We start from the raw sequence: 24,950 nt of genomic DNA on the forward strand, positions 1-24,950 counted from the left end.
TTGGAAGAGATTGCAGGTGGCTGTAGCTTGGCTTCTTAAGATCAAGGATACTCTTGTGTTATTGGGACATAGGAGAAAGGAGCTTTATGCCTCTGCTGACCTCAGTATGGACACTACAGACTGTCATCAACAGGTGGAAAGCCAAATGCAGAGCTTTAAGGCTACACTCAAAGGACAGAGTCTAACACCTCAAGATGTGACCAGGGCAGAGCTGTCAATCATCCGGTATGTACAACATCAACGGTTTAAGGATGAAATTACCTCGCTGCAGAGTGGTGTAAAATCCGTATCCAAGGACAGTCCACTGTACAGATTGGACCCAGTGATGGATGGTGAGATTCTCAGAGTGGGTGGTCGGTTAAGCAAATCCTCACTGCCAGTGGAATCCAAGCGTCCTGTTATTCTGTCAAAAGACCTGCATGTATCAACATTAATTCTGCGCCACATTCATCAGCAGATAGGTCATGCTGGAAGAAATTATATGTTGTCCAGTTTAATGCGGAAGTATTGGATTGTAAATGCAAACTCTGCTGCCAGAAAGGTCATATCAGATTGTGTTGTTTGCAGACGCAACAGAGGAAGACTCCTTGAACAAAAAATGGCGGACTTACCTGCTGAAAGAGTGTTGCCTGAGGAAGCCCCTTTTACTCATGTTGGCATTGATTATTTTGGGCCCATTGAAGTTAAAAGAAGCAGATGTCTTCTCAAAAGATACGGAGTACTCTTCACCTGTATGACCAGCCGTGCTGTACACTTGGAAGTAGCATACACATTGGATACAGACTCCTGTATAAATTCAGTGAGAAGGTTCATCTACAGACGAGGCCCAGTTTCAACTCTCAGGTCGGACAATGGAACTAACTTTGTTGGAGCCAGCCGTGAGCTCAAGGAGAGTCTGGCTGCTCTGAATCATGGTAAAATTCAAAGAGCCTTTCTTCAGGACGGCATAGAATGGAGATTTAACACCCCATCAGCTTCCCATCAAGGTGGCGTTTGGGAGCGCCTGATTCGCTCAGTGAAGAGTGTTCTTAACTCAGTCCTTAAACAGCAGACCCTGGACGATGAAGCACTCCAAACTATTTTTTGCGAAGTTGAAGCAATATTGAATGATAGGCCTATTACAAGGGCCTCCGATGATTCAAATGACCTGGAAGCTTTGACGCCGAATCACATTCTGTTGTTGAAAGGTAAACCAATTATGCCACCAGGATTGTTTGACAGAAATGATCTGTATGTCAGAAAAAGATGGAAGCAGATACAGTACATGGCGGAACTCTTCTGGAAGAGATGGATTTCTGAGTACCTGCCATTGATGCAACAGAGACAAAAATGCGCAGCACTAAGAAGAAACCTTATACCTGGAGATGTTGTTCTTGTGGCAGATGCTACAGCTTCAAGAGGATCTTGGATGATGGGGAAAGTTTTGGATGTCAGATCGGATGTGAATGGGGTTGTGCGCTCTGTTCGCCTCCAAACGAAGACCAGCATCTTAGAGAGGCCTGTGACGAAGCTGTGCCTGCTGCTGGAGGCAGTGTGATCACATGAACTGACTCTCTCTCTTTCTGTCTGCATCTGTCATTCTCTTTCTTTCTCTTTCCTTGCAGGTGCGGCAAGACATCTGTTCCTGATATAGTTAGAATATATAGTGTGTAGCTCCGTTTTGAGAGTTCAGTAATTGTCATAATGCACAATTAGGGGCCGGAGTGTTGGAGCTACATTAGTTTGCTTTCAGTAGTGGTAATTTTGTTAATTGATTTGTTTACCATTATAACTTTTCTCACATTAGTAATATATATTTTGGTAATATTATTTTGTTGTTTGTTTAGGTAATTGTTTTATTTATATGTTTAGTCTTTATTTTTTGGTTAGTTTATTAACACAACTTTGAATGAGCCTGGAATTGGACTCATTTCTTGCCTGCGTGCATCACCTGCCCAGGGTGCTATAAAGGTTGTCGTTTGAAGTTTGATTTAAGTTTAATTAATGTGTTTTTTTTTTGTTTTTTGTTTTTTTGTTTTTGTTTGACAAACGGCCACTACAATGTGTATATTATCAACCCTGTACATACCAGTTTGCATGGGGCCTACTGAAATCATTCCATGTGCAATTGAGTGTTAATTGTTTTGAAAGCAGTGATCTGAGCTTAGAGAAGAAAATCTATTGTAGATCTAACATCCATCTAGAACATCTATTTTTAAAAAAGAAAAAGAAAAAAAAAAAAGAAAGAAAAACAACTTCACTGTATTGGCCATACATGCATTTGTGTCAGGACCACTATAGTCAAATATGATTGACAATTAGCATACAGTTAGGATTGCCGGTATGGATCTGTTCTGGGAGAGAACTCCCTGTGCATTCATGAAGCCTACACTGTAAAAAATGATCATAATTTTAACGGTAAAAGACTGTAAAAATGCTACAGAGAAAAACTGTTAATTGGTTAACAGAAAGTTTCCGTACTATATACGGTAAATAACTGTGATAGATCTAATGGTACATTTAATGTAATTTTACTGTAAAATACCATTAAATTTACAGTTTTTGAAAGTGAAAAAGAACAACTCATTGTATAATTTACAGTGTAAAACCGTAAATTGACATTCCCACAATTCCCTGTGTGACACTTCACATCTGATGTGTTTTTGTTGAAATAACTATGTTTCTTCATAGTTTTCTTCATTTTTTTCTAATCAGTTATTTACATTAGGGTTTTATGTTACATTTAATGTTGTTAAATTAATGTTCATTTTTAAAATTTCATGTGTGTTACCGTGATGGTGTTTAATGTTTGTGTGAATGACACTGTGCAGCTTCTGTAGTATTAACTTTCTTGTGTGAGCTGCTTGTGATGAGCTTTGATTGATCATGTGACTATCATCACTGCTGTGATTGGTGGTTATCCAACGCTATCTCACGACCAATTCGTACGAATTCGTACGAATGATAAAAAGTTGGCTAATTCGTACTAATTCGTACGACCTCACTCGTACGAATTTGTACGATTTGTCTATGGGTAGGTTTAGGGGCGGGGTCAGGGCTAGGTCATTCGTATGAATTCATACGAATTGGCCAATTCGTAAAATATGTACGATTTTGAAAAAATCGTACTAATTCGTACGAGTCAGGTCGTATGAATTCGTACGAATAAGCCACCTCGTAGAATTTGTACGTTTTCCCGTGAGATCGGGCTCGGTTATCAGTGTATTATGGTACAAAACAGATATTAATACTTCAATGGGACGGTAAATTCACATTATATCACATAATAAAATACAGTTTATTACTGTAAATTTTAAGTTAAGTCTGTAAAACCAATAACGGGTTGCTACCGTATTTTTGATGGTAAAGTTCTTGCAACCACAGCTGCCGGTTTTTTGCCGTAAAAATCACGGTTACATTTTTTTACAGTGTAGCATGGATAAGAGCAGGGAGAGCAGCAATAACCCTTAGGGTAAACAGAACAGAACAAACATGAATGTATTGCAGATATCATTAATTCAAGATTTTAAAGTACTACATAATTCGAGAATTTATTCTGATTCAAGGGGAAGAGGAGATGGGGATGGAGGAGGGTAATTAGCTCCTGAGAAACGCGATAGCTGTTGATAATACTGAGGAGCTTGTATATGTATACAGTGATAGACATCCTATTCCTAAGCCTATTATTGATTTTTATTTCCACTTCCCTTTTATCCAAAGAGACGAAACTATCTGCACTGTATTTATCAACGGGAAATACATCATGCTAAAATAATCTGTCATATACTGTGGCTCACATTATTGGGGTCGCTTGCAAGTCGCAGCAGCACGAATTATTTGACCAGCAACATATTTCTGCTTCAAATATTGTGCGTAGTTAACAGTGAGTGGTGGTTTCAGACATTATTTTATTAAAGTGCATTTGTCAGTGCCGCACTCGTACTGACTCTTATTCTGCCTGAGTGAAAGAAAAGCTCATAGCTTACTGAAGGCGGAGCGTTTTGACCAATCAGATGAATGGGGCGTTTCAGCGCCGCCCACGTGTGCAAATGAAATATCGAACCCATAAATTTGTAAACCACTAATGAAAAATGAAAAATAGAGCCAAAATCTCATTTTTCGTTCTTTAAACTAAACTAAAAAAACGAATAAACGAGCTGGTTTTCAATTCTCGTTATTCCATTCCAAACAGGAAATCAAACATAATTTGGCGGGTCGAAATTCGCCACAACAGCAGAATACCACAATAGACTACTTAAAGCCTGCTTAAAAATATTATAGCACTATACCAAAATAATATGTAAAGATAAAGCTTACAGCAGTGTCTTCATACATTAATAAAAAAACAATAATAATAATAAAAAAGCAAAACACGCCTAATGCACATTTCTTTGATCTTAATTTTCTTGAAGTGAACCTTGCTGTATTTTTGTGTAATTAATTAAGAGAAAGTACACAGTCTTACTCCAACGAAGGTGACTTAAACGCGCCTGCCGCCGTAAACACGACTTCCCACTTCGTAAATACGAACTTCCCAGTAGGACTTGAACGGATGATAGGCCTATATGACAGTATTGCGCACTTCTTTCCTGTCGCCTGACCGCACTCTCTCGAGTGGCCAAGACTGCAAGTGTGGATATTTGGACAGGGCATTGATGAGCCTTTCTTGTCCACGAAACAGAGAGGAAACTTATACATAACATCAAACGAAAGCTATCGAAACATTCACTGAGCAAGACGAATTAAAGTGTTTTTACTTTTTAGTTTTACACAATTTAAAAGGATTTAAAATGTTTTTATGACTCATGCTAATAGCTTTATTAGCAGTCTGGCTTTTAGGGAGCATTAGTTTGCCTCCTATAGAATTTAGGCTATGTGTTTTCAGGTCATTGGTTAAATAGAATTCAGTAGGCCTAATATGTTGTTTATTCTTTGTCTGGTACAGTCTACAATATATTTAAATGTGCTTATATTGACAATCCAAGTAGGCTATTTGAAGGGATGGTAAAAATCTTAAGCGGCCCATGAATAAATGTATTTGATATGGTTTGGACCATTGTGCAATACAGCGGCCACAGTGATAAAAGTTATGACAAAAACCTCAGTCCAAGACACAAAAATTGGTTAACCGTAAAAAGGTTAACCTTTTCATCTGTAATGGTCCACAGCTTAATATAGTCTATTGGCTACATTTCTAGTTTAAATAAATTCATGGCATAATAATGGCATTGCACATCTCAAATATGCCTTTAAACATTTAAAATGCTTATAGCTTTATTTAAAATGTGCTGAGTCCATCAAGAGGTTGTTGTAAAGCCTGTTGCATGAGGAGAATTTGAGGTGGCATGCATCACTGTGCATGGAGTAGCCACAGTGAAACATTTCATTTCATAAACCCCTTACAATTAACAATGACCTCTTAAAACAGTCCTCAACAAATTAGTGTATAATTTTTTTATGGCGTCTGAAAGAATTCTAGGACGGTAGAATATGACAGAAGGATTTCTTTGTTCTCTAAGAAGGTACTGGCAACATCTGTTCCTCATTATGTGGACCTCTAGGTTAGGATGGGGAATGGTCTCTTATTCTCCCTATTCTAACACAGTATAGGGTCCTCTTGGCTGCAGATGTGCTTGTGGTAAGCTATCCAGAAACTGACCATATGGACTTGTTATTCAATGTATTCCTATATGATGGAAGGTATGTACTCTTATTCGTTAACTCTGAGTAACTCGCCTCATATTCTTACTATATATACTCAGACAAAAGTGCCAATAAAGTGAGATGAGACAACTGATACCAGGATCTGACTGAATAGCTCTCTTGTGAGAAGTCTGTTTTTGTGATGGACTGTCTCTCTGTGTATGACGGGGGCACAGTATTTCGGTCAAATACAAAAATATCAGAAGCATCTGTTAATGAATTATCACTATAGTGAATCCAATTGTTAAAATAACATTATGCTCTCACTTCCATTTGGTTTCCAACAATATCCTTGTTATTTTATATATTTAGAATCAAAAATAATATTTACTTTGTTTAAACCACACTCTGCAAGCAGACTCAAAATATAGACTGGAACGTAAACACCAGGATCTGATGAAAAGCTTTCTTGTGAGAGGTCTGTTTTTGTTATGGACTGTCACTCTGTGTATAGGGGGGTGGGGCACAGTATTTTAGTTCACAACAAAAATGTCAGAAACATCTGTAAATTAATGATCACTTTATCCATAATGTGTTTCTCTTTTTCATCATCATGTTTCACCTTAAGGCTTCACACAGAGAATCTACAAGAAAATTAAAAAGGTATTATTTTTATTTTTTCATTTTTTTTGTATTACTTTACCATGTACACCAACTGGCATCACAGTTCAATTAGTTATAGATCCTAAATTATATATACATTCTGAAATAGAACAGAAATAAATAAAGAGATCTTTAAATAATTCCGCTTTTCATAAAACATTTTTTTATTATTATTAAATAAAAAAGAGATGAAGAAGGGCTTTATAATAGAGTTTGGCTCCAAATGTTCTACATCTTGTACAACAATGTTAAGGGGCAAACCTCAATATGACATGATCTATGTATGAAGAAGCACCTTTTTGTACAGCACTCTGCAGCACATCTCCATTGAATTTACTGCATGTCATGACTCCTGAATATTATCGTATTGAGTGTGTGTATTTTGATGCCTCTTTCCCTAATATGCCATCATTATTATTTTCCTGCTATACAACCTTTTCAGTTTCACTAAAACCTTCACATCTCCATTCACAATTACACTATTACACTGTAATAATTTTGTTTGGTTTATTTCGTAAACTTAAATTACTGTGTTTATCCAATTGATTTGTCAAATGTATTTACATTGACCAAAATATATATATATATCTCAACTTTTGGAAGTAGGCTAAGTAAAACTAAAAAAAAAAGCCCATTCAAAAAAGAAACAAAATATGAGACACACAGTTTAGTTGGAGTAAATGAGATTGTTCTGTTGATAATCTTAGAGCTGTTGGTATTTAAAATCCAATCTTTATATTGTATTTGCTGAACTAAATATCACAATTAAAATTGAAACTGAAATGGCTAACTGTGACTGATTATGTAATATATTTTTAACAGACCGGATAGTTTCTTCCCACAAATATGCAGGTGTTTCCTGGTGATACTGTCAAAATGAAACCTCTCTTGAGCTCCTGACTGAACTGTTAGAATAACCTTATTTCTACCAAAAAGACTCAGGAGAGAATTATTGAATGCAATAGATTTATTTGTGAAAGATTACAGACGGAATAAAATTGATGCTCGACAAGCTCCGTCTCGGTTCTTTGGCGTGGGCTCTGTCCTCCGTCTGGGTCGGTGAGTTAGCCGGTAGGTCCTGCCTGATGGTGTGGACAGGGGCGGAGCCTAAACCCCCTGACGGTTGGACAGGAGCCTATACATGGTGGTGGTGGGGAGGATGGGGGAAAACTTTTCTACGACACCTACAGCAACGAAAAGGGGGAGGTAAGGTCAGTCTTTATATCTGATGTTGAACTGTGATTGGTGGTGCGAAATTACATATTAGTGACGTGGCAATAGAGTCTTTCTGGTAGAACTTACGCTGACGCTTCCATTTCTACCAAAAAGACTCAGGAGAGAATTATTGAATGCAATAGATTTATTTGTGAAAGATTACAGACGGAATAAAATTGATGCTCGACAAGCTCCGTCTCGGTTCTTTGGCGTGGGCTCTGTCCTCCGTCTGGGTCGGTGAGTTAGCCGGTAGGTCCTGCCTGATGGTCTGGACAGGGGCGGAGCCTAAACCCCCAAAATAAGGAATATATGATGGATTCCTTACGTACCTAAGATGACTCTGGAAAGTATACAGGGTAATTAGACAACGTGAGAAAAGTTGATAAACGTCATCTAGATAAGGCTTAATACGAAACTAACGTTTGATAATGATGATGTAGCCTTGAAATTAATAGGGAGAGGGAAAGATGCAGTTAATAGTGCACTGTGCTTCGGTATGTTACAACTTCTAAACAGAGCAACTTTTGGCAAAAGAAAGTGAACATTCTAATCCGAGCCTCGATAGACTTGAATAGAGGAGCTGCGCATTAAAAAAAAAAAATGAAGAAAAATAAATAAATAAAATAAAGGCAGAAATGAATCTTTGATAGGCCTATGCGTTAACGTCGGCTGCCACGGTTGGCCTCAGAACTTATAGCTTAATCGTGAATCTCGATAGATTGCGATGCCTCGATAGGCCGAGGACAAGCATGTGCGATGCCTCGATTGGCCGAAAACGAGCATGTGCGATGCCTCGATAGGCCGAGAACAAGCATGTGCGATGCCTCGATAGGCCGAGAACAAGCCTGAGCGATGCCTCGATAGGCCGAGAACAAGCATGTGCGATGCCTCGATTGGCCGAAAACGAGCATGTGCGATGCCTCGATAGGCCGAGAACAAGCATGTGCGATGCCTCGATAGGCCGAGAACAAGCCTGAGCGATGCCTCGATAGGCCGAGAACAAGCATGTGCGATGCCTCGATTGGCCGAAAACGAGCATGTGCGATGCCTCGATTGGCCGAGAACGAGCATGTGCGATGCCTCGATTGGCCGAAAACGAGCATGTGCGATGCCTCGATAGGCCGAGAACAAGCATGTGCGATGCCTCGATTGGCCGAAAACAAGCATGTGCGATGCCTCGATTGGCCGAGAACAAGCATGTGCGATGCCTCGATTGGCCGAAAACGAGCATGTGCGATGCCTCGATAGGCCGAGAACAAGCATGTGCGATGCCTCGATAGGCCGAGAACAAGCCTGAGCGATGCCTCGATAGGCCGAGAACAAGCATGTGCGATGCCTCGATTGGCCGAAAACGAGCATGTGCGATGCCTCGATAGGCCGAGAACAAGCATGAGTATTAATATCTTAGTTTGGCTATGAAAATAAAACCATAGATGGGAAAGTTAAAAGTAGGTCCGTGATGACCTTCTGTTTAAAAGTTACTAATCTGCTGTCAATGTGACGTTCCCGGGCGCTTCGATAAGCAGAGATGGGAGAATGAAATATTGATATTTCTTAAAGCTAGAATTGCTTTGTGACTGGTGCCCGTGATCAGCGTGAAGTATAGCTTAATAGAACTACGTGTACGCTCGCTAATATTAATGCCTCAATAGGCCGAATAATCGTGTATGAACGAGATACGGAATCTCGATAGCATTACTGTAAAGGCTACGATAAGCCGTGGACCTATGTGAATGTGATGAAACAGGTTCGTGATAACCTTACGTTTACTGCTGCCGGGCCGAATTTGCAATTCGATTAATTCGTTCGATAGGGTCTCAATAGGCAGTTTTGTTCATCGAAAACAATATCAGTGCTTAGATAACTTAAATGAATTGATATTGAAATAGAAGCCGCGGAGGCTAGAGAATATTGCGTAGCTATGAGAGACTCAATGAACGCAAGCAGTCGCGGATTCGAATAAACTTTGAGTCTCCGTCAAGGAATCGCTGTCTGTAGAAGCTATTAATAAAAGGTTTAGTTCATTATATTGAACTCGGTCTAAACGTTCGAATGTAGTAACCGCCACCAGTAGCTAGCGAATAATATTACATAGTAAAATAGGGAAGACAATTAGACAATTCTTATGTTAAAATCTTTAATGCTTATCTAAGGTGCAGTATGTGAGAGACTAAAACGACGAGATATGCGCAGATAAAGATAATTAATTAGAAACTATAACAAGATCGAGAGTGAGAATGTCACTGTAAGTGAGCTGAGCTTATCTTCTAAATGTGAACAGAAGCCACGTCTGGACACGAATGATGAGGTGTAGATTTTAAACGAAGCCTCGATAGGCAGGGATGTTAAGCTGCATACATCCGGGTTATGAAGAAAGGGAGAAAATAAGATGTTGTGAGAAAGCAATGTTAAATAGCATATGCACCAGCCCAGTCTTTCTTTAAAAATAGGTCCGTAATTAACCTTACATTTATAAATAATGAGGACTGTCGCCAGGCGACTTTACGAGGAGCCACAATAGGCAGAGATAACACAATAGGCAGAGATAACACATTGGGATGATGCTATCAGGGAAGCTACGATATGCGTTTACGCACGAAGGCCGCGATTGGCCATGAAATATTTGGCTTTAGCGTACAGTTATGAAAGCTCGTACAAAAGTGATGCCTCGATAGGCTGAGTTCATGTATCGGAACCGAGATTAGTTGAGAGCTTCGATAGCATTAATGTAATAGGCTACGTTTAGCCATGAAACAATGACAGTGATCATTAGATAGGTCCGTGATTGACCATATATTTATAAATGATGAGGGCTGTTGCCAGGGCGACTTTCCGAGGAGCCAAGAGAGGCTGATATAAGACATTGAGATGATAACAATCAGGAAAACTACGATTTGCGTTTATGAATGAAGGCCGCGATCAGCATGAAATATTTGGCTTTAGAGTACAATCATGAAAGCTTGTTCAATAGTGATGCCTCGATAGGCTGAGCCTTGATAGGCTGATGCCTCGATGGGCTGAGTTCATACATCAGAACTAAGATTAGTCGAAAGCTTTGATAGCATTAATGTAATAGGCTACGTTTAGCCATGAAACAATACCAGTGATCGTAAAATAGGTCCATGATTGACCTTACATTTATAATGATAAAGCTGAAGCCAGGGCGACTTTTCCGAGGAGCCACGATAGGCAGAGATATGACATTAAGATGATTACAATCAGGAAAGCTACGAGATGCATTTATGAACGAAGGTCACGATCGGCCATGAAATATTTGGCTTTAGGGTACAATCATGAAAGCTCATACAAGTGATGCCTCGATAGGCAGAGTTCATGCGTCGAGAACAAAATTAAGTCGAAAGCTTCGATAACATTAATGAAATAAGCCACGATTGGCCATAAAATAAATAAAAAATGGCAGTAATCATAGAATTTCAGAAGCCGCGATAGGCTTAGAATTATTGCAGCTATCAGAAACGAAAGTCAAGTCAAGTATATTTGTATAGCGCTTTTCACAATACAGATTGTATCAAAGCAGCTTCACAGTATTAAATTAAAATACAAGGTTTGATTCTAGTGGAATTTATTGATTGATCAAATTTAATTAAAAATCCCCAAAATATTCCCAACTGAGCAAGCCAAAGGCTTGCCAAAGCCAAAGAAAGAAAGCAAGCCAAGGAAAGAAAGCAAGCAAAAGAAAGTCACGATAGATATAAGCAAGCAGGGATACGAATGACCTTGGAGCGTTGTTATTATGGTATTTTCACAAAGCTATGCTTCATTAATCAATTATGGGCTGAGTTGACAATAAAGAACGAGATAAAGAAATTGACTGCATGTATAACTAAACAGATTTAGCAGCGAAAAGCAGACTTATGATAGATGTATGGATCGTTAAAGTAACAACATGTAGTTTTTCAACCTTCATAATATATTTCCAAGACCCTTGTGATGGTACATCGACTTACAATAGGTTGAATGACACGTCTGCCAGAGCCTGACGGGGTCTGTATCGCTTTTACTGGCACTATGTAACTTCGGGGTGCGGGTAGTAACCAGAGCTCAAAAAGAACTACAAAATTCGACTGCTTTACGGCATACGTCACTTAGCCCACCACTTCCTCAAATTCGGCCGTGACAGGCCGACCAGCGCGTTTGTTTTCGTGCGTCTGTTTTCGTCATGGCTGAAGCAGCAGTGAAACGGAAGAAGTCCAAGGTTTTGTCGGAGTAGAGTCGGAAGAGGAAGGGAAAGTGATGAACTGAAAGGCAGGACGAGGATCAATATTGGTCGAGCGTTTGCTCGCTGGCGTGAGCTTATCGTCAGACCGATGCTGACTGGCCGTCATGCTGTTGAACTAGTAAGTAAATTGCTTGCATACTATCTTTAGTTTTTCTAATCTGTTCTCTGCCTGGCTACGTTACGGAAACTATCTGGACCTCCATTTATCTTCATGAATCAGCTAACGTTAGTAGATGAGCGAATTATCAATCTGGTAGCTAGTAAACACTAACATGCTATGTTAGTTTTAGATGGTTAGGATGATATCGCTATCATTCTCGTTCAGATTTGAGCATTGCAATCGACATGCAAATCGCAAATGTTTGAGTTAAAATGTTTAGTCTACTAAACATGTATAAATTATGAAAGGAGGAAGATTAAAAATATTATCATTGCCCATATGAAAAAAACCTGCATGCTTCATATACAGTAACAGCCCGTTCTTATCCCAAGTCGTCACATACTGACGCTTTCAAAATTTCCTCAATATCCGGCGCACAAAGCACCCCCCAGCGCCCACACGAGACGCATAACCATAGATATCATATAAAGGCTAGATGTCTCGTCCGCGCTGCTGGCCAATGGAGCTCGACATCCGCACACAGCGGCCATCTTAAGACAGGGTGCTCGCTCACTCATAACATGGTGCATGTACTTTTAAATAACCATAACTTGCTCAATTTTCTACCGATTTTCAAACGGTTTGGTTTGTTATAAACGTCAGAGATGTAGCTATTATACTGCATACATATGAATAATTATGTTCAAAATGTTTAAGCATTCAGAATTATAGCCACGTTAATAACGTTTGTAAGAAACCAAACCGTTTGTAAATCCGTCCAGATTTCAGCGAGATAAGAGGATTTGTGTGCGTGCTGCTCACTCACCTTAATTCACAGAGCCCTGTCCTAAGATGGCCGCCGGAAGTGCGGCCATCATAGGACAGAGATGGCTGCCGGAAGTGACTCCGCCTTAAGACATCTAGCCTTTATATGATATCTATGCGCATAACCCTACCACAGACCTAAACCTACCCATAACCGAAGCGTCCCATATTGACGCCAAGGGTGCCCCGCGCGTCGGACACCGAAGAATGTCCGAAAGCGACGACCCGGGGATGAGAATGCGCTGACAGCAACCGTAAATCATTTTACGACAGCGGTAATGGACAATTCCGCTCCAACCTGTAGGGCGACCGCAGAGGAAAAGTTCCATGTTGCTGCTTTAATCACCACCAGGAGCTAGCGAAGAAATTTACCTCGATTAAGGGTCGAGAGGGCTTGTTGAGCATTTAGTAGGCTACAATCTTAATATGAAAATAGGAAGAGAAGAGAGTCAAGAGACCATTACGGATGGGAAGTAATAAAACGGGGGTTAAATGGATTTCACTTTCTGTAATGTTGCTGTTAAAGCACAAACAACATCTGCAAAGTTACAACGCATAAACTTCAAGCATGGAGGACTTCATTTAAAGAGAATACTTTTTAGAGCGCGAGCTGTAATATATAGCATACATATAAAGCCGATTTAATATCTTAGTTGCTCTTAAGGTTGTTTTAATTCTATTCAGTAACCCAGTTGTAAGTATTTTGCAACTGCCCATGAGTGCGTGGGATCGACGAGTCTGAAAATAGATTACCACTGCGCTGTGGGATATCAGTTACGTGAATCTTTGTATACACTTGAAAACTACCACGTCACCAGTGAGTCGCCATTTGAACTTTAACGCTGATGAAGGGAACAGTAGAGTAGCAAGTTAATATACTTACCTGAATGAAGTTTAATCATAGTAAAAAGGGATATGTAAGCAGTGGCCGCTGGAAGCGCCTACCAACGTAAAAGCCTTGAAAGTGGAACTTGAACTTGAACTTGAACTTGAAAGAAACGCTGTGTGGAGATCGACTCTCATGAGATTTAAAGCTGCCACACGCTTGTTTCTTACACAATTGTCGCACTCGCGCATCGCGAAAGTTGCTGAGATCAAATCAACGATGTGACTTGTGTTGTTATGTTTGGAATCGAAACGCGAGTAAGTGAACGCCGGCGTCTGCTTCTGCGAACTGAATGGAAGCGTAATTGGCAGCTAAAACTTTTCTACGACACCTACAGCAACGAAAAGGGGGAGGTAAGGTCAGTCTTTATATCTGATGTTGAACTGTGATTGGTGGTGCGAAATTACATATTAGTGACGTGGCAATAGAGTCTTTCTGGTAGAACTTACGCTGACGCTTCCATGCTTTTCTTCTCTAGATGCACACTGAGTGACATTTGATGTTTAACAGTAGCCTTTTTGATTTTGTATATTTTTGCATCAAGCATGTAATTATTACTTTGTTTAAACCATATACTCTGCAAGCAAATGTGGACTTATACTTGAACTTTATTGTGCACTGTCACGAGTCGCTGTGTAAGTAAGTGCACTCAATCAAAAGTCTTTAATCCAATAATCCTAAGAATACATATAAGAGTCATGGGGGAAATTCATCCACCATCATAACCAAGACCAGACTCAACAAAGAACTGAACAAAACAGAGAGTATACACAGGCTAAATGAATTAATTGAACAACAGGTGAATGGAATAATAATCAAGGGAAAAAAACTGGCACACTCCATGAAACAGGTAAAATAACAGGGCAAACAGGAAAACAGAATCAAAACAGATAATATATGTTACAGTACGCCCCCTCCAGAAAGGTGCGTCGTCGTGCCTTAACAGTCCAACTGAGGAGGGTGGGCGGAGGCTCCAGTGGAGGACGAGGAACAGGAAAGAGACAAACACAGTTAGGAGCAGACAAAACAGTCTATGGGGAGTGGAAAAAGGGAGGAACCAGGAGCAGAGGGAGCCAGAGACCAGCAGGATGGAATACCACGGCAGCGTTGAGCAAGGGAGGAGCCATGGTGGAGAAGCCCTCAATGACACCATGGTGATGACTGATTGAGATGGAGACCACAGTGGAGGACAGGGCAGTTTCCAGCCTTTTTGCCACCCTAGGCGAGAAAATTATATACATTTTAAGGTTAAATGCATCAATCTGGTGCACTTTGAGAGTTTGAAATTAAGAGCTTCAACCGGCTTCAATCCATCAACTGTGCACATTGGACAAAGAAAAAGCATTGACTTGTACCTGGACATTAAAGAGGGCTCAAACATCTTTTTAGTTATGATATAGAGTCTCAAGTCTAAATTACATTATCACTGGTGTTTATGATTTATATAAATATTCCTATGACATAAAATCCATATAGCCTATAAATGTACTGTATAAATGAAAATGAATATTTCAAAAGTATATTTTACATTACACTATAGGAAAATTACAATACTTTTGTCCTAATTTCTTCACTTGCAAGAAATAAACCCTTGAGCTTTTATCTTGGAGAAAACACCGGATCACCATGCTGATCGTGTGAGCAAAGTGCGCACTTCTCTTTAAATCACGCAGCACAAACAGAATGCCATATTATATAGGCTATATAGGATACTTAATTAAAGTCTTTTGCTGTTTTATAAGGTCACAAAGCCATTTCATGGTTTCGATTTTAGTTCGTTGGCAAAATATAACACTAGAGACATTTATGCTAGGCTATACATTTTACATCTCATATGTTGGGAAAAGGGAAAAGAGCGAGTTCGGCAAAAGGCGGATTCGAACTCGGGTCGAACGCGTCAAAAGCTACTTTCAAGGACCTCACGCCCTACGCCCTATGCCACTGTAGATATTTAGAGGCTGGTGTCTTTTTGCCAAAAAGACAGGCACTTAGTGCAAATATAATATAATAGAAATAATAATAATAATAATAAAATACATATAAATAAAAAAAATCTCTTGGTGGGGTGGGGGCTCTCACTGCTGCCCCCAAGCTGTTTACGCCCTGGGCGACCGCCTAGTTTGCCTATGCCTGAAACGGCCCTGGTGGAGGAGTCCCAGTTGTAATGGAGGAGACGGCAGGCCGGGGTGGAGCCGGAGGGAGCGAGGACCAAAGCAATGCTGGAAGAAAGAAGGAGCCTGACAAAGGCAAAGGTATGGAGAGACAAAGCAGAGCCGGAGGAGTGGAAGACCGTGGTGTAGTAGGGTACACATCTGACTGACGAACCCCGGCGGAGCAAGTGAGGGCTCGGAGGGTTGACGTGGAGCCCAGGGATTCTCTTGCCAGGACGGAGCTGATGACTGGAAGCTAGATTGTGCATCCATGCAGCGCAGTGGGGTGGATAGATGAGTTGGGGTGCTGAAAGGGACCAGCGGAGGCGGGGTCGACACACTAGCTGGCTGTGGTATAGGAGGTAGGAGAGGGAGGCTGGGCGGGAATTCTGGAGATACAGAAAAGTCTGAGCTGGGTGGGACCAGTGGGGATTGGAGAAAAAGGGACACATCCTTTATAAACTCATTCACACCATAACTGTCCACAGAGATCGGATCCAGCATCACCTCGACTGTGGACATGTGGGCAGGGTTTCCACTCCATCCCCTCAAACTCCACGAGCAGCCCCACAGGAACGGTCGATGTAGCCGACACACAAACCTGGTAAGACTCTGGCTCTGGTTTGTCTCTCGCTACAGGCTCAGGTTCTCCGTCTGCGGTGGGCTCATAATCTTCGTCCTGATCATGGCTGGTGGCTGGCTGGTCTCTGGGTGCGTAGTGGGGCTAGCGGTGTCCTCCTCGGCTGGGCAGATGGTAAATGGAGATCCGCCACATACCAGCACCCACTCCACAAACACTGCAAAATCTTCCCGTGGACTATCCACTGGTGTGCCTTGGACTGCTCGCTATAAGGCTGGTGTGATAAAAGCCATGGAGCGAGTGGTCTGGGTAGTGAGTTTGGCACGACAGGTTGACTAGGTCCCGGGTATGGTCATCCAGTTGGACAGGCAGGTCCATAGGGCAAAGAGAAATAAAAAATGACACAAATATGGACGTAGTGTCCGTGATGTCATCCGTAGGTTTCTGAAGAGAATTTTTGAAGCCCAAAGTGGGTGGAGCCTGCTGTTGCCATCTTGGCAGAGCGTCACTCCCGGATAACTGAAAATGGGCAAAGGAGCGGGATTAGCTAAGGTGACCAGACAGCAGAAAAATGGCTAGCAAGCAAGCAAATTTTATTTATATAGCAAACAGATCAATGCAGTTCAAAGTGCTTTACAGGCAAAAAAGAAACAACAGATACAATAGTAGACCCAGTAAAAAACAAGACTAAGAATAAAGTTAAGGATAAGGATTAAAGGCATAAAATAAAATAAAAATTAAGAAAAACATATGAAATATATAAAATGTATTATAAGATTGTAGAATTGAAATAATCCAAGATATTTGAAATGAACAAAGACATTTGCTTGACTGTTTTTCTACCCCAAGGACCATTTGGAGTTCCTAAAGGCACAGATGGGCTGATAGTGATCTTGGCCTGTAGGCCAAAATGTTTGTATTTTGAGGGTCAATTAATTGTCACACCTTTAGTATGGTGGGGGAAGTTCGAATTATCTGATTGGTCAGTTTAAACGTCTCACAGTTGGGTTAAAGTCATGGTCAGGAAAGGATACAAGAAGATTGAAACTGTTGCTCTGTCTCTTTTTATGCTCTGGCTCTCTGATTCTCTGGGTCCCTTTCTTGGGGCTCTCTTCCTTTACCTCATCTTTCCTCTTTCTCTTTCTCTTTCTCTCTCTCTCTCTCTCTCTCTCTCTCTCTCTCTCTCTCTCTCTCTCTCTCTCTCTCTCTCTCTCTCTCTCTCTCTCTCTCTCTCTCTCTCTCTCTCTCTCGGGATTGTGGGTAGTGGGAAGAATTAGAGTTCGGCAGGGGGGCAATGTTCCAGAAAACATTGAAGCTTACCCGGGCACCGCCATTGATTAGCACCTGCTGTTAGCATTCAATTGACTCCCATTCATTTTGGCGTCACTTTGACAGTGAATAACTTTACATCTGAGGCGTTTAAAGACTCAATTTGTCCATTATTTATTTCTAAAGAAACACAAAAATGTATAAAAGGCTCCATTACCTTGTATCTTACGTTATGGCCCCATAGAAGCCATTTTTGTAAAAATAGGCTAACGATTGCGTCATAACCACGCAACTCTCTGTCGCACAGTAGAGAGATTACCGTATGGACAGGAGGAGAAGCTCGCAGGCAATTGGGGGGACAAATTAAGGCAACTTAATTGACGGATACAATTTGCATCATTTGCAAAATGACAAAATAATTAATCAGAATACTTAGCAAAAGTTGCTCCTGCTCCTAGCTCATGGACACCTCCTACTCACACTCTCCGTCTCTGCAAGTTTCGGAAGGGAATGATTCAGATTTCTCTTGGCACAGCTACTAGACGACAGACGGGTTGCTCACGTCACATCTATGTCGTCAAGCTCAGTTTGAGTCTGCGCAGTACGCTCAGCCATCAGGAAGTGAGTGCTTCTAATTGACTTCACTTTTCTCCGTTGAAACCTATGGGGTCGCTGTGTCCAGTTTATATACTGTCTATGGAGTTCGGGAGCATGCTTTTGAGAGTTTGTTTACATCAGTGTTTTCCTGTGCTGTTTCAACAACAGGAACAAGAACATTATTTTGTCCAACTTGTTGCTCAATTGTTTGCGAATTAGACGGCTTATCTGTTTGTTTATTTGGACATGTTTGTCTAACATGTTCTCCGCACAAGAAACACCGCATGTGATCCGAGCTAATAAAGATTGTATAATCTTTGCCTTCGTTTGTAAGTTTCACAACTAAGTTGAGCGGATCTTGTTGTTCGTTCAATATCATAAAGCGTCTAAAAGACATAGCGTGCTTGATATTGGGATTTTTCAGACCCAGCGGAATCATTTTTATAGGTGCTGTTAATCTGCCATATCTTTCAAGACTTAATGAACGGAGGAACGTTCTAAAGTACGATATTTTCTTTGATGGACTCGATAACGGCAGTACTGGCACAAACGTATCATTAATCGTAATTCCGCATTCAACCAAACCATCAACCATCTGAACATCGGCAAGAAAAACAACAACAGCTTTGTTAATCCTTGAAGCTGACTTGATATTTAACCCAAGTTACCCAACCTGTTCGCTGACTTCAACCACCACATCTTCCACAGATATTGAATCATCAGATGTGCTGTGCATTTCAATCCATGCCTAAGAGTCAAGCGTGAGAAATCTCCGCTTGACCCCATTTATCTATGTTGTCCGACCTGTTGTAAAGTTTTCTTTCTTCAAAGCAGACCAGGAGACGTTGGGATCACGTTCAAACAGAAGAGTTTCTTTATTTGAGCGCGGCTGCGGTTTCGTCCAACATAATCTAACTCTAATACAGTATGCATTGTAGTTATATACATTCCAAGGGGGAGGGATTACATAGAGGTGGAGACTCTGAACAAAGCATGCAAATGAAGTAGGAACACACCCTACTCTGAGTCCAATTGAATCAGCATAACTATTCACATGCTGATACTGGCCAGGAACTCCAATTCCAAGAGCCATCCCAGAGCCATTAAAGACAAAAGGTGAAAGTAAATCAACCTAACAATTCAACGTCTGGGCTCCGAAAGGTGAGAATCAAGTGATCTGACTCATTTAAAACACAATAGAGAAAACAGGTCTGGCAGGAAAGGAGACTCTTGCTGGAGACTCAATAATCATCTGAAATCAGTCTACTAAACTTTATCAGTTTATATACTATTGCAGTGGAAAAACTCAATTAAACATTTAATAAAAATGTAATCCAACAGACCTAAGTCGGCACTCAAAAAACGTTTGTTAATTAAATGTAATCCTTTAACGAAATCTTTAAAAAAAAATGATATGGCTGAGGAGATTGTAAATCTGGCAAGTAGTGGAGAAAAATCTACTCTGACAATAAATGAAGAGGACAAACAATCAGAAAAAGAGCAAACAGTTATAGAAGATGATAAAGCCGAAGGTGAAAGAGAGGCAGCTGAAGGAAGCGGGTTGGAGGAAGAAAGCTATACTCAGATGTCCATTGTGAGTTCAAGATATGCTAATTCTGAAAATGATTCAGATAATGACCTTGGGAGCATAGATAGTCTTTCTGGTGTAGATGATGCTGAAAGATCAGAGTCTTTTGGCTCTCGATTGTATACAGTAAAACAAATCAATGACTTTCTAGAACTAGTACTAAGGAACTCGCAAACCACAAATTGAGACGTTTTCCCTGATTTGAAGCGCTTTTTGGTGTCGTGTAAAATGGCAGGGAACAAAGCAACCTTTGAAGAACTAAGCAGACAGAAGCGTTATCGCCTTAAGAAAATTATAACAAAGGTAAAAAAAAAAAAACACGGTAAACCGTAAATGTAAAGAAGGTTTGAATATTCTTTTCTTTTTTAATGGAGAGAAAAGAATCCTTAGCCTGTGTTCAAATGCCTTTTGTCTCTTTATTAATAGTCAGCATCATGGCATCCTTAAACTTTGGATCTTTGAATGTTAATGAGTGTCGTGGTGATGAAAAAAGGTGTGCTTTGTTTGATTTTTTTTTATTGAAAATAGTTTTTCTGCAAGAAACACACACAGATTTGAAAAATTAGGTGCAATGGCAAAGAGAGTGGAAAGGCAAATCTTTCCTTAGCCATGGTTCAAATGTTAGTGCTGGTGTAGCAGTTCTTATTTCTTCAGATATACAAATACAAGATAGCAGAGCTGAAGAAATAATACCTGGCAGAATGCAAATTATAGAATTTAAGTTATATTAGTTATTTGTTTCTCTTATTAACATTTACGCTAGCTCCTAATTATGGTGTAGAAAGAGTTTTTTTTTTTTATTAAAAAATGTTATTTCAAAAATACCAAATAATAGAATAATAATTTTAGCTGGTGATTTTAATTGTACTCTTGATTACACTATGGATCGGAATCATGTTGAACCTCACAATTTGTCTGAAACTCTCAAAACCGTTGTTCAGTTTCACAATCTTGTAGACGTTTGGAGAGAAGCCTTCCCTAGAGATAAACAATACACATGGTTGAAAATTTATTCTAACACAGTCTCTGGTGCAAGACTTGATAGATTTTACGTTCAAATGAATAATAGAGGAAGGTTTCTTAATAGTAAAATTTTGCCAACATTTTCTGATCATCATTATATTGCGGTAGCTATGAGCATAACACAGAGCACTTCCCACCATAATATCTGGCGTTTTAACAATATATTATTGCAAGATAAGTCTTTTGTAAAAAAAAGTTTACTCTGTTTTGGAGAGAGTGGAGAGAGAGAAAGTTAAAGTATAAAACTTTAGGCCAGTGATGGGATATTGGAAAAGTACAGATCCAGCTCTTTTGTCAGCAATATACAAGAAGTCGTATGATGGAACTGAAAGAAAAGGTCCAGTTCTTGGAAGAGCAAATTCTCAAGCTAAGCAGCTCCATCACTGATGGTGAAGAGACCGAAACTGCAAAAATGCTTAAAGAGTACAATTTGATTTTAAAGAATTTGTATGAAGAAAGAAGTCGTTGTGCATCCATACGATGAAAATATCTTCATTTAAACAGCATGGATTCTTTTACGACTTTTTTTCATTGGAGAGGAATATTAGAGAGAAGAAAAATATAAATTATCTTAAATTGCCAAATGGAAAAGAGATAATGGAAAAGAAGAAAATAATTTCACAAACTTTATTTTTTTATGAAGATTTATATACAGCACAACCTTGTGACCTTGAAACAACTAATCAGCTTTTAGATGGACTTCCACACCTTAAAAAAAGAAGATAAAGCTGAGTTAGACAAAGCCTTTTCATTTCACGAGTTACCTTAGGCTGTTCAGCAGCAATCCTCAGGAAAATCACCAGGGTTGGATGGTTTTACTTCGGATTTCTACAAAGCCTTCTGGTCCCTCATCGGACAGGATCTGTATGATGTGTTTTGTGAAAGTTTTGAATCAAAAATTTTACCCCTGAGTTGCAGAAGAGCTGTAATCACTCTTTTACCCAAGAAAGGAGATCTTGACCTATTAAAGAACTGGCGACTAGTTTCTCTTTTGGGAACTGACTATAAAATATTATCTAAAGCTCTGACAAATCGTCTCAAGGAATTTTTAGCATCCATTATTCACGAAGATCAGTCCTATTGTGTACCAAAGCGGTCTATATTTGACAATCTTCTTCTTGTGCGGGACATGTTGTATTAAACCAAACTGTATAAGTTTGATCTTAGTCTTGTTTGCTTGGACCAGGAAAAAGCCTTCGATAAAGTTGACCATGAATATCTGTTCAGGCTTTGGCTTTGGAAAACAGTTTACTTCATGGATAAGACTTCTGTATAAAGATGTTTATACTATGCTGAAAATTAATGGAATTCTGACAAGACCTTTTTTTCTGGCCTCTTGTACACAATTTCCATTGAACCAATGTTGAGGATGTTGAGAGAGAAGCTGCAAGGATTGTCGGTTCCATCATCTTGCCTCTCAAATACTCCATCAGTGAAATGAACAGCTTATGCCGACGACATCACAGTGATCATTAGATCTGAAGATGATGTTAAACATCTAATCTCATGCCTCAACATTTATGAGAGTGCTTCTTCGGCACATGTCAATTGGGAAAAAACAGACACTTTATTATTAGGTCATTGGTCGAATCAGAATCTACCACAACTTCCACATCAGTGCCTTTGGAATAAAGAAAGTGTAAAGATATGGACTGTTCTTTGGGACTGAACAGTTTCTGAAAAAGAATTGGGAAGAACTTCTAGAAAAAGTGAGCAAGCTCCAGAGATGGAAATGGATTCAAGCCCAGCTTTCTTACAGAGGCAGTGTGTTAGTAGTGAACAATCTAGCCGCCTCGATGCTGTGGCATCATCTAACAGTGTTAGACCCTCCGAAAGAGCTTTTATCGCAACTTCAAAAAGCCTTTGTTGACTTTTTTTGGGGGGCCATTATTGGCTTCTTCCAGGGGTTCTTTGTCTTCCTGTTATTGAGGGCGGTCAAGGACTACTTCATCTAGCCTCTAAGGTGAAAGCCATGAGGTTACAAACTGCCCAAAAACTGCTTTATTCTTCGGACTTTATTCCGTGGATCAGTTTTGTTCTTGCCATTCTATGGGGAAAAAAACAAGATGGGTTTTGATTATTTGGTTATTTTAAGCCGGAGCGAAAAGAGCATTTCGGCTTTAATGAACCACTTTTTCACAATCCCTGGTTTTCCCATACTTTTATTATGTCTAGCGTTGATATTTCTAGCTTTGGTTTAGCTGGTGTAACTAAAGTTGGAGATTTGATTGATTTGACAAATAGAGAGTGGGTTTCAGTACATCATTTTACTACAAATATTGGAGGTAGATCAGAGAGAATTGTTGGAAATATATTAAAGAATTTGAAAACATCTTTTCCTACATCTTTGTGGGAATATTTAACAAATTTGATGTAAAGAAAAATAGTGTGTAAACAAAAGTTTAATTTGTATAGAAGGTGAAGATCTCTTTTTTAAATGGTAATGTTTTGCTAAAAAAAAATGTTTTTTAGATGTTACAAAGTCTTTTAATGGTGGAATAAATTGCTTTAAAAAGTCAAAAGTCTCTCTCTCTCTCTCTCTCTCTCTCTCTCTGGTAACATTTTTCAAATATGCTGGGTACAATTAATAATATAAGTTATCATCATCTCATACATCTATTTTGTAACTAACTGTATTTTGTCATTAAATCTTTTCAATTACAACTAATGTGCTAACTAGTTTTGATTGGGTATTGACTTTGAAGTGCTACATATTGCAATACAATCTCGTCTCCCACATATTTAGCTATTGTAACTGCGCTTATTTCCGTCGTTGGTATAAGTGGCAGTGGGTGGAACAGACAAGGAATGTGCAGTTTTCTTATAGCGGACAATCTTGCTAATAACATTTTTTTAGTCATTCATTCAGCAGTCTTGCAGCTTGAATCTCTGCAGGAATTCCACCCTTACAAGTCTTATTTTGGCAATGTTCTTAAGATGATACTGAGTTATATAATTATTTATACTTGAATTTACAGAGTGAAATATTGGCCACACAATTTTTATCCCTTTGACAGATATGCATCTATTTTTTGCATTAGTTCTTGTCCTTGTTTTTTTAAACATTAATTCCTCTTAGTTTTTATACTGACTTTCTTTTATTTTTATTATTTTTATTTCTTTTATACAGTTTCTGAATACAATTTGGAATAATCACATTATGAAATAAATGTTTTTCTCCAAAACACGTTGGACACAATTATTGGCACCCCTAGAATTTTTTATGAGTAAAATATCTCTGAAGTATATTCCCATTAATACTTACATTTTTTTTTAGCACACCAGGGTGACTAAGAACATGAAATTATCTAGCTATGATTTATTGTTTCACATGAGTTTAAATATGAGGAAACACAAAGGCCAAATTCCCTTAATCATTCATCATAAAAAATATAAACCTGACAGCCTAATCTTATAATGGGCCGTGGTTGGATCTTCCATCAGGACAACGGTCCAAAACAAACATCAAAATCAACACAAAAATGGGTAACTGAGCACAAAATGAAGCTTCTGCCATGACCGTCCCAGTCCCCTAAACTGAACCCTACAGAAGATGAGTGGGGTGAACTGAACAGAAGAAGCACCAACATGAACTTCTGAATCTGAAGGATCTGGAGAGATTCTGTATGGAGGAATGGTCTCTGACTTTGGTCCCTGGGGGCCACTCCCCCCCCCCCCCCCCCCCCCGCGCTGGGCCCCCCCAAACCCAAAAAATGCAGTTTTTCCTAAATAACTACCTGAACCGTGGCACCGAGGATGAAGACATTTTTATGGTATGTTGGTCTTAAGGGCCCACATCAACCTAGCCCATAATCACTCATTTGTGATTTGCGCCCCTTCCCATAAAAAATGAAAATGCAATATTATTCTGCTTTAATCGCCCCTATCTTCAGTTGAGATGTTCAGAACTGCACCATATTTCATGTGTATGATTAACTTAACATCCTCTGGGGGTATGCTAAGTTTCGTACAATTTCATCCATGGGGGGGTATAAAATAAATTCATTTATGTGCACATTTAGTGACTGTACACTCATCGGCCTGTAGATGGTGGTGTTGAGCGAAGGGTTGCTGGTTTAGGATGATACTGTCTGTCACACACACACACATGCAGGAATACAAACAAACGCAAGCATGCACACACACTGACATCGACATCCACACGCACAGACCCATACACACACATACAAAT

At 39.6% G+C, this 24,950-nt stretch overlaps 1 protein-coding gene across 1 annotated transcript in view; it reads left to right on the forward strand.

The window, feature by feature from the left end:
* LOC311299655 (uncharacterized protein) overlaps positions 1-24,950 on the forward strand; it is a 424,501-nt gene that overhangs the window by 217,222 nt on the left and 182,329 nt on the right. The window lies entirely within an intron of this gene.

This window comes from Rutilus rutilus (genome assembly GCF_951802725.1).
Source record: "Rutilus rutilus genome assembly, chromosome: 1".
Taxonomy (NCBI): Eukaryota; Metazoa; Chordata; class Actinopteri; order Cypriniformes; family Leuciscidae; genus Rutilus; species Rutilus rutilus.